This window comes from Diabrotica virgifera, chromosome 3 (genome assembly GCF_917563875.1).
Source record: "Diabrotica virgifera virgifera chromosome 3, PGI_DIABVI_V3a".
Taxonomy (NCBI): domain Eukaryota; kingdom Metazoa; phylum Arthropoda; class Insecta; order Coleoptera; family Chrysomelidae; genus Diabrotica; species Diabrotica virgifera.
The window spans coordinates 51,664,562-51,675,806 of NC_065445.1; the positions used below are offsets into that span (position 1 = coordinate 51,664,562).

The 11,245-nt window shown below is 33.1% G+C and overlaps 1 protein-coding gene across 1 annotated transcript in view; it reads right to left on the reverse strand.

The window, feature by feature from the left end:
• The window catches only part of LOC114342351 (neuroglobin-like), a 688,855-nt gene extending 682,997 nt beyond the window's left edge, over nt 1-5,858 (reverse strand). The window contains exon 1 of the mRNA XM_050646450.1: nt 5,683-5,858. The gene's annotated coding sequence lies outside the window, so the exon portion shown is untranslated. The remainder of the gene's footprint in view (nt 1-5,682) is intronic.
• Nucleotides 5,859-11,245: the final 5,387 nt, after the last annotated feature.

The following is an 11,245-nucleotide window of genomic DNA, read 5'->3' on the forward strand; positions in this document are numbered from 1 at the left end:
TCGTTACTTCAAAAACTCGAACTTTTCAAATTATCGGTCCAGAAAGCCGAGCGGTTGTTCGAGTTGGCGCCCATCTTCTTCTTTCCTTGTCGTACCTTCATAGCACTCTATCTCTAGCTTTCTTATCTAGTTGCCTTAAATTTTTGTATTGACAGGTCTCGTTTTCTCCCTTGTTCTTATCATTTCATTATCCCATATATCTGTTTTATATCTCAAAGCCTATATTCAGTATATTGAAGCTAGCCCGAATACTCACTTGTGATTTAGTGTCTCTCTGCCCATTTTATTTGTTCTTCTTAGCTATCACTTGTCTTCCGGGTTTTCCCCTATTTCGTCAGTTCTTCCTCTTCAAAATCTCAATACCCAGAGTTTATATTAAATGTAGGTATATTAAATGGTTTCAATAGTTTATATTAAATAACGATTATTTAGGAAGTCTCCTTAGTGTCCGCGCTTCCAAAGCATAAAAAAGAGTAGAGAACACGTAACACCGAAGTATCTTAGTCGTAGTTCTAATCTTTTGTCCATACCAAAACGAAAGTGTTTAAGTTTATTGAATGATTCATCTGTTACGTGTCTTAGTTTCTTTGAGTTGGTCTACATTTGATGTGTCCAAGTTTTTAAATATTTGTAGGTATCCACACTCTACTTCCAGTATCTCAAATAATTAATTGGAAGTTTACATCTAATGATTCAGTCATAAACATGCATTTCGTTTTCTTCAAATTCATCGCCAGTCCTTATTAATAAGAGCATTCATTAACACTCTGCATTAAGTTCTGCAAATTACTGTTGTTGTCGGTCAATGGATCGTCTACAAAAAGTTATTCAAAATTTTAATACCTGCTGTTAAATCTGAGAGGTTGATATTGAAAAGTAGTGGAGATAGCACGCAACCTGGCAGACTCCTCTCTGTATTTTGATATCTCGGATGTTCTGATTGTCAACTTTTATCTTGATTTGATTCCACTCTAGAGTACATTATAATTTTCATGTCATGACCGTCAATGTTTGTCATAATTTCATATTCAATAGTTTTAACAATTCTGCTGTGTATTATTTTCAAAAATGTTTTAAGTGTGTTACTCATTAAAGCTATTGTTCTGTGATCTAAGCAGGTTTTTACACTTGACATTTTGGGAATTGCTACAAAGGTCGATTTCAGCCATTGCCTGGGGATTGTGGCAGTCCGGTATATTAGATGAAAGAGTTCAACAATTTTGCTTTCTGATGGCGAAGATGACTTTCTAGTAATATTGGTATCCTCTGTGGTTTATAATGACAGTTCTTCGCTTTCATCATTAAATAGTTGTGGTATGTCATTTTTACTGCAACCTGTCATTTCTTTGATATTTTTGTGTAAATTAAAGCTATCATACCTTTTATCCAAATCTTCTATTTACTTGCATTCTATAGGAGAGCCAGATGCCTCCCGAATTTTCGTTTTGAAAATTTTCCTCCCTGGGGTAATTGCGGGGTTCTTAATCCCGGATAAAATGTGGAGGGTGATTGACAAGATAAAAAACCTACCAATCGTAAAAAAGAATACTGCTCAAAGAAACAATGTGAAGATCAATTAAATAAAACAAACAGAGCGGCAGTTTGCTTGAATGAAACAACATGGAGAAATAGAAATATATATAGAAAAAGAAATGAAAGGCAGAATTTACATAACAGTCAACTGACCAATAATGACATATGCGGCAGAAACATGACCTAATACAGATACGACAAAAATAATGCTAGAAACAGCAGAGATGAAAACCCGTCCAAAAATCGATGGTATGGCACTATGGGACAGAGCTATAACTACAGATATACGAGGGAGATGCAAGGAGGAGAAATCAAGGACTGGATAAGAAATAGAAGAGTAGAATAGTAGAAAAGTAGAACGATCATATAAGCCGAATGGCATCAAATATAGTAGTACCAATGGCCATAGTTGTCGAGGTACTTTATGTAAATAAAAAAAAAAATATATATATATATATATATATATATATATATATATATAGTAGTAAAGACGGCGAGGGACGGTTCCCCAATAGGAAGACGATCAGTGGGAAAATCACGAAAATGATTGAATGACATATTGTGGAAGCACATTGAAAAAACAGACAAAGTCATGCCTACACAAAAAAAGAAGAAGAAGAATAACAGACAACCTATGCCCAGACCCGGAAATAATAACAAGGATACAAACGGCAAGGTAAGTTTATTTGTTGAGCTGAATTTAACCTCAGAATAACCACCAGACTCAAATTTGTTAAATGCTACTTCTAGTCTGTCTTGTATGGAATGGAGATTTTGACAATGAAAGTCAGTAAGCATGCGTCAGTTTTAGCATAAACTAACGTATGCTTAGAATATTTTGGGCGAATCGCATCACAAATGACGAAGTTTTGAGAAGAATGACAAAATAGAGGCATTATATGCCCAAGAAAAAATCCAGTTAATGTGACAAGTTCAAATATTAGTGAATATGAGTTTAAAAAGGTAGAACACTTTAAATATCTTAGAGTCTCAGTTAATGCAACTAATGATAGAAGCATCGTAATCAGTGAAAGAATCCAGGCAGGAAACAGAGCCTACTAGAAATACAATAACTTCCTCAAAGATAAGAAGCTTACTCAGAATACTAAACTGAAAATTTACAAAGCAACAATTAAACCAGTAATCACATAATATGGTGCTGAAGTTATGTGTCTGACCCAGAAAGAGGAAGAAAGATTGAGGATCCTGGAGAAGAAAATAATTCGGAGGATAGCAGGCCCACTAAACTTTGGTAATAATAAATTTAGAAAATTCATGAACCATGAAGTAGGAGGACTTCTGAAAGGAGAAGACATCGTCAGATTTATCAAGGCACAAATACTCATATGGATGGGACATATACAAAGGAGAAATGCAGAAGCCGTCATCAAGAAAATTTCCTAATGGAGACCTGTATCAGGCAGACTACGAGGAAGACCCAAATCTAGATGGGAGACCCAGATAGTCGAGGACCTTAAGAAGATGGGAGTCAGAGAATGGGTAACCATAAGAAAAAACAGGAACCAATGGAGAAAAATTGTAGAAGATGCCAAGTCACACAACCAATTGTAAAACCAAAATGTTAATGCGGATTGATTCACCGCGACAAACGAATCGGAAGAGCCCAAAGAGGGCGGCAATCACTCCGCTAGGAGTGTGGATGCCATGATGATGACGACAAAATACAGAACTGTTAATATTGTCTGACTAAAACTAATTATAGAAGATAAAATAAAGGGACACAAAGGACCATATCATAGTTAACGTTCCCGGAAAAGGAACATGTGTAATTGGACAAGACTTAATTCAAATGCATGCTTGACACCGACACAAAACAAAATTGTTGCCAACTTCCACTTCCACTGTCCTTGATACAGTAAAAATCAAGACAGGCATATGGACCTAGGTGGTTACATGTCAATAAAAATATCAGAAGTTTTGTAGAGAACAGTGACAAGAGGTCTCATAATTATGTACCTACTTAATATTGAGACTCCACAGGTACTCTACAGAATGAACTTAACAAGAAGGTACAAAAGAACATAGCCCTTAGATTAGATTAAATGCTCGTATTATATTATGTAAAAGAGTATAATACTTAAAATTTTGCATGTTATTGACTTAAGCAATAAATATTATTACTTAATTACCTTAAAATATGATTTCTTCTTAATTTTGTGTTAAAAAATAACTGATCATTCTAAAACATGATCACATTTTCTTAATCACTACAGATGGGGTTAAAAAATATTTTTATTATATTTATTGTATGTATACGTATATTCCAGTAAATAATGGTGCTCAATCTTTAGGATTCTTCTAGATTATGTTAAGTCGTGTAAATTGAAACTTTAGATTAGGTCTAGCTTTTCTACCTTTGCATTATCTCCCTGGTAATAATACCCCGTATCCCTACTTAGTTTGTGGTTAATCACCCTGAACGACCCCTGGGTGCGAAAAGTTTTTTCCCTTCCCTACCCTTGATTGTTCGATTGGATTCGTAATGGTCTTGGTGTATGGTAGGTTTGGTTAGGCGTTGATTTTAAGAAGTATTGCTCGCTAGATGGGCGCAGTTCCCAAAGGCCATAAAAAAGAAAAAAAGGTGCTCATCAACCCAGCAACAACTCTTCATTGTCACGGATTTACAGCTATCTTGCTCTATCTGTGTTATTATTGCATGCTTCATTCTCCATCTAAATTTATTTGTCTTGTATTTTATTTTCACGTATACTATATTTACATTTAAGATGCAGTAGAAATAAACAAACCAAGACACGTTAAATGCTACTAGGAGCACTCCCGAATCATAATTTACAATGTATAAACTTTGGAAATCATGATTTGGGATTTACAATATATATATACATTGTAAATTATGATTCGGGAGTGCTACTAGTAGCATTTAACGTGTCTTGGTTTTGTTTATTTCTACTGCATCTTGATTGTAAATTTAGTATAGTCTTAATTTTTTTATATTTATTTTCCTGTTTTCTCTAAAGGCGATAAGTAGTTTCTAGAAAGGAGAAGGATTTTTTTTCTTTTAATTCTTTTAACTTTAATTTTTCTGCCTGCATTATTTATTAATTTATATATTTTAATTTTCATAAATTTCAAATAAAAATTTTAAATTTGAAAGAGAAAGAAAAATAGAAAGAGAAAGAGAAAAAGAAAGAAAGCACTGTTAGAAATACAAACTCAGTGAATAAATCTATTTGAAGAATGAAATGTCAATGGAGAAGGTGAAATTACCGAAAATTTTTACAGTAAAGGGAAAAATATACCGACGGAAAGAAGAATGTTTGCCATTAATAATAGAGCAGTAAAACAAACATAATTTTATTTGGTTTTGCTTCATATTCTAAATTGTTTATTACATTTTTCATTTATTTAAAATGCTAATAGGTCTGGATCCCGCGTATGAAAAAAGTTGATTAATAGCAAACTGAAAATTTGTTAATAGCTTAAGGGTGTCTAGTCGGACAAACTTTGATATATGGGAACACTGGAACAGGGGAAATTTTAATTGTGGAACAGGTTAAAAATTTGGAGAACGGTCATACCACGAAAACGGCACATGTGTTTTTTCCGACAGAACAGACTTAAACTCTCCGAACAGAGATTAAAATCTCATGCAAAAATCAGACTGCTATTTATCACCAAATGGGCGTTTTAATGAGTGGAACATGTAGAATATGTCAAATGACAGAAATTATGACAAGTCATAAATAGCAGTCTGATTTTTGCATGAGAGTTTAATCTCTGTTCGGAGAGTTTAAATCTGTTCTGTCGGACAAAATAAATGTGCCGTTTTCGTGGTCTGACCGTTCCAAATTTTTAACCTGTTCCACAATTAAAACTGCCCCTGTTACAGTGTTCCCATATATCAAAGTTTATCCGACTAGACACCATTAAGCTATTAACAAATTTTCAGTTTGCTATTAATCAACTTTTTTTTTATACGCAGGATCCAGACCTATAATATATTGAAAAATTATAGAAATAATTATATAAAGTGATAACAACTTCGCTTTAGTAGTGTTACAGATTAACTACAAAGCTTTTTCTCAAAAAATGTGCTATTGTCGATTTAGAGAATCCTCTGCGGACTATAAAATAGAGCAAACATCAAAGATATAATATATTATGTACCTGAAGAAGCACAAAGCATCCCACCAGAACAACGCAGATGATGAGCACAGCACTCACGAAACCGCGCGTCAAGCACCTCTCCTATCAGTTCTATCTCAACTCTCAGAACAACTCAGAGCACAAAATTGAGATAGGCCACCCGCGATGCAAGCGCAACTCCTGAAACGTCTCACCCGCTAACCTGAAGAGCACTGAAACTTCAGCTTTTGAGCGAATTGTAGGTGGCCATGCGCGTTTGGCGTTGCGTTGAAGGATTCTAGCCGACAAGCAGGAGAGAATTCTGCCTGCTGGTTTTAGGATAAGCACGTAAATTATTGATTTCGTTATTGTTACGATGACCCTTTTAGCGAAATACATATATCCAACGTGGATGTTTCTGCACACCTTGCATTCTTTTGTGTGTAGCGGGTGTCGAAGCTGATGGACGGCTCTGATATATTGACATTTTGAATTCAAATACGGCGTTCATTAGCTGAGTCGAACGAGCAGGCTGACTTTACTACTTTTGCAAGGATCGTTATTTAAATCACATGAAAACTTCGGATAGAGTCGCAAAGGCATTTTAGATCTTGTGCGTTTCAATCCGCGACTCCTACGATGGCCCAGTTAGCTCTGACCTACTAACCTTGAACCTGAGTGTATTGTTTGACTTTAAAAGGCATTTAAATAGAATGAAGAAAGGAAACAATATCGTTAGGCGAGCGTATTGTCATATAAAAAGAAATAGTTTTCAATCTACAGGAAGTTCAGTTTTTAAAGGTGAACGATAATTATTATTTTTGTATCGACACTTGACCTAGATTTTAAAACAGCGGCTAATATTTTAATTTCTGGTAAACAGTTTAATATTATACCTAAAATAAAAAGTTAATCTGTAATTAATTTTTTTATAAAAACTACGAGGAAAATAAACTTCCTGTAGCTGGCTGTATACCATAAATCACAAAAATACCGGGTTTTTGTAAAAGGTATATTTTAAAATATCCTAAATAAGGGTCACAATACAAAACGTTTTCGGATTAAGAAATCCATCATCAGTGTTTAAAAGCCCTAAAATTAAGTATAAATTAATTAATTGAGATAAATTTAAAAAATTGACAGAGGTTTTAAAAAAACAAGAGGCCATACTTACAAAAATTGTATGCCTGAGCCACCAAAATGTATTGGGTAAAAACCCTTTAAATGTAAACGATTTAGTTGTTTTACATATTTATATAAAATTCATGTGATGTCAAAGATATGCCTGGATGTTACCCAGGGCAACACAGGACTCTTCCCACGTGGTTGGAATTTTTTGGAGAAAAAAATCCAACCACGTGGGAAGAGTCCTGTGTTGAAGGACTTGGTAGGCACAAAACGGCATATTTTTTGGGGGTTTATATCTTTGGTTCCAGAAGAGACAGGAGAACCGTAAATATACCAAATCAATAGTGTTGAGTTAAGCTTTCAAGCTAGTGTTGATGTCTAAGCCGTCAGGATCAGATATACATACGGCTCAGTATAGCCGAAAAACTGAAAAACTAAACTTTGAAAATTTTGGTTTTTCGACAATTACTCAAAATTTCAACCTACGAATTGCGCCAGCAACTGAGCGTTTGTAGAAGGATCTAGGCGAATCTAACAGTGTATACCTAATATCCGGGAAAATTGTTTTTACGTTATAGACCTCATAACTATGATCAAATCTATTTCCTACGGAAAAGACGGTTTTTCAAGCTCAATAATTCCTGTAATAGCTCCAGTTAGCATATTTGACTTTAGATGCGTCAGATACTACTTGTCAATACGTTTCAAACTCATGTTTAGTGATCAAAATCGGTTAAGCCGTTTAGAAGTTATTAAGCTGCAAAAGTATAATCCAATTAATGATTATTCCCGAAATGGTTTATGTAGCTGTAGTGGTTACGACGCTAAATTTGATCTGGCAACGGGCAATCCTAGTCCATTTACCGGCCATTCCAATATTTTTTTTCAATCTATTTGAATAGAAAAAAATCTAGTGTACATTCGATGGATACTAGATCATTTGGGAGATAATGCGACAAAGGCGACCATTTATAAAGCTTAACGTGTAATCGAGAAACATTGCATTGAACTTCATACATTTAATTTATAAATAACTTTGAAAAACTCCTGATACAAGAATAAAAAACCGCTAAACGCCGTAAAAATGAGTGGCGCATACAATATTCCAGCTACAAAAGATCTGATATGAATATTACGTGGTGCAAAAATGTATTTTCATTTTGATGCAAAACAAAATCTAGTTTTATTTTAAAATACTTTTCCATAAAATTTGCTAAATTTGAAGTAAACGCGCCACAAAAGAGTTTCAAAATTCAAACTGTATCAAAGTTACTCTTTTGTGGCGCGTTTAATTCAAATTGAGCAAATATTGTGAAAAAATATTTTAAAATAAAACTAGAATTTTGTTTTGCATCAAAATGAAAATACATTTTCGCGCCACGTAATATTCATATCAGATCTTTTATAGCTGGAATATTGTATGCGCCACTCATTTTCACGACATTTAGCGGTTTTTTATTCTTGTTCGATTAGATAGACACCTAAGATAATTTTTATTTTGAGTCTTTATTTTATTAGTTTGTACTAAAAAGCTTAAATAATATACGAACAAAAAAAAAAACATTAAAATCCTGTTTTTATTTTGAATTCACATTTTCAAATGTGCTGCTGATTTTTGAAAATGCTGCTGGATTGCACTCCCTATACATAGCTTAGCGTAATTTAGATTTTTTCGATGATCTGTATTTTCTATTATTTTTTACAATGTTAAATGAAAAATGATGTTCATTAATTTGAGTTCGGATTTAATATAACACACAAATTTGTATGCACCGCAAGTCTTCTTCTTTTTCTTCTTCTTCTTTAGCCCATTTCTATCCAACTTTGGACATAGGTCTTCCCCAAATCTTTTCATTTCCGTCTGTCCTTGGTTGCACTATTCCAGTGAGTTCCTGCAGCTTTTACAATATCGTCCTTCTATCGCATCTGAGGTCTTCCTCTTCCTCTTCTTTCTGTCCACGGTGTCCAGTTTTGTATTTCAGCATTCCATCTTTTATCTTCCTGTCTCGCATTGTGGCCCGCAAATCTCCATTGTAACCCTGTTATATGTTCAGTTACATTTTTGAAGTTATACTTCTTTAGGCGCGATTGAGAGTAAAATTTCATAATACTGCGCGCATGCGCACACAGACAGTATGGTATAAACGTTATACGGGATCTGATTGTGTGTTAAAATCATCTGTCAATAATTGTACAATATGGAGATTTTGGATAAACAAATTAATGTTGTGTATATTAGTTTTTATTGTTGTGATGGCAGAGAAAAATGCAAGTTTATAATATTGTAGTGACTTTTTAAATAGTTTTTAAAAGCGACAGGTACGTAATAATTGTAGATGTTTCGGTATCCTAATAAAAAATTTCATAGGTAGGAGCTACTTATATTTGGAAAATTTAAAAAGAACCTACTAAAATAGTATGTATGTAATGCTTTGATTTACATAATTTGATTACCATCAAAATTTCTATCAATATTCAGCTAATATATTGTTTTCTTACTCTATGTTTTGTTGTATTCTAATATTTCTTTCAATTCTAAATAATTTCAATTCAAAATAATTTGGTTAAATTCAGAACCGTCAAAAGTTTAATCCGTTTAGTTAGTTGATCTTCGCACATAGTGACACATCGTCTCCGTGGGTAAAAGTTTAAGGTTAGTGAATTTCAATACTAACTGCGCTCATAAGCGGGTTCGAACCCCAATGGAAACTTTTATTTTTTTTCATCTTTTTTATACATTTTATGATTGTAAGTTAATTATATAATTTTTTTTTTCAGAAAATACGTATTTAGTTAAAATTTTTTCCTACATTGTTCAGAAATCATTTGTGTCATTGTTCAATGTTGTTTGTGTGTGTTTTATTCTTGTATTATTTTAATTTTTGGCACTGTTTTATTAAAAAATTTTTGAGAAGTAATACCTAAGTATTAAAATTAGTTTAATATTTAAATAAAATATAAATAAACTGTTTAAAGTATATTAATTTCGTTGAAATCATATAATAGAAGTATAACTTCTTACGTGCGTACAAAGTACACACACACATTCATTTTTTACTTTTGTTTTCTCTTTTATCCATTTGTTTGATTTTCTCTATCGTAGTTTTATTTCCAAACGCAGGTATTAATAGGTATATATTCCTCCGAGCAACTTAAAAACTCTCTGTGAAGAGGCTTTGCATTTCGAAGATCTTCGTCTTCAGGGTATAACCATCTAATTAATACTCTTTCTTGTACCGGGTGTCCCAATAAGAATGGCTCTGGCCATATCTCAGAAACCGTTTATAGTACAGCTTTGGGAAAAAAAATTTTATAACAAAAGTTGCCTCGAGAAAAGTCTGGAAATTATTTTCATAATTGTAAGTCCTCCGCTAGAGGGCGTAATTGAATATCAAAAATTAAAAAATCGAAATATTACAAAATTTGCCTAATGAAAGGGCACTGGAAATCCGATCATCGTATTCTTCATAAAATTCTGCGCATATTTTATTTCACAAGTTTAAGTCTACCTGTGCAAATAAGAGGTGGGGGTGAGTGGGAACCTTGTTATGAAAAAATCGCTGGAAGTCCGGTTCTGCTTAATCGATTTTTGCAAACTTGGTCTTGTTGAAAACAGCTCTTTTTCGTCAATGTAATAGTTATAATTTGGAAAAAGCCTATTACGTAATATGCCGGCTAGGAGGCTCTATTTATGTTTTTTTAGAAATCTAGTTTTCTTTGGAAAATATTAAATACAAGTATGTATTTTTTTCTCGTATTATAAAATAAGATCAAATTAGCAACAGAATACCGTAAACCGCATGTCGATACCTTTTTTCTATCTCGAGATATCTTAAGAAACGTGTAAATTTTAAACATAACTGTTGCTGTCATATAAGTGGAAATATATAGAAGCAAGTAGTGCGCTATGGAAAAAAACAAAGAAACATTGTCCAGATGTCACCGTATATAATGAATCAAAACAACAATAAGACAAATAACACCATAAAATATAACAAAAAAATAGTGTGTGTACTTTGTCCGCGAGTAAGAAGTTATACTTCTATTATTATGATTTTAACGGAATAAATATATTTTAAACAGTTTAATTTTATTTTTATTTGAATAGTGCACTAATCTTAATACTTAATATAATAGCAGTACTTAAAAATAGCGTTAATATATAAATTTTTATGAATTGTTGCCTCCGCGCATTTGCTTTTCTCTCGATGAATCATAGAAAATGTAAAAACGTCAGATTTTCTACACAAATTTTTAATTTTTATTTCATTATACAGTCGAACCCGCTTATTAGAATAGCCTTCGTGCCAAACAAAAATATTCCTATAACCGGGATATTCTAATAACCGATCAGTGGTGGCTAGCAGAAATAAATGTACCGAATATACGTCATAATAGTACAACACACTTTGTACATGTACATACTGTATGTACATGTACATAATATATATTATGTATGTACATGTACATACATACG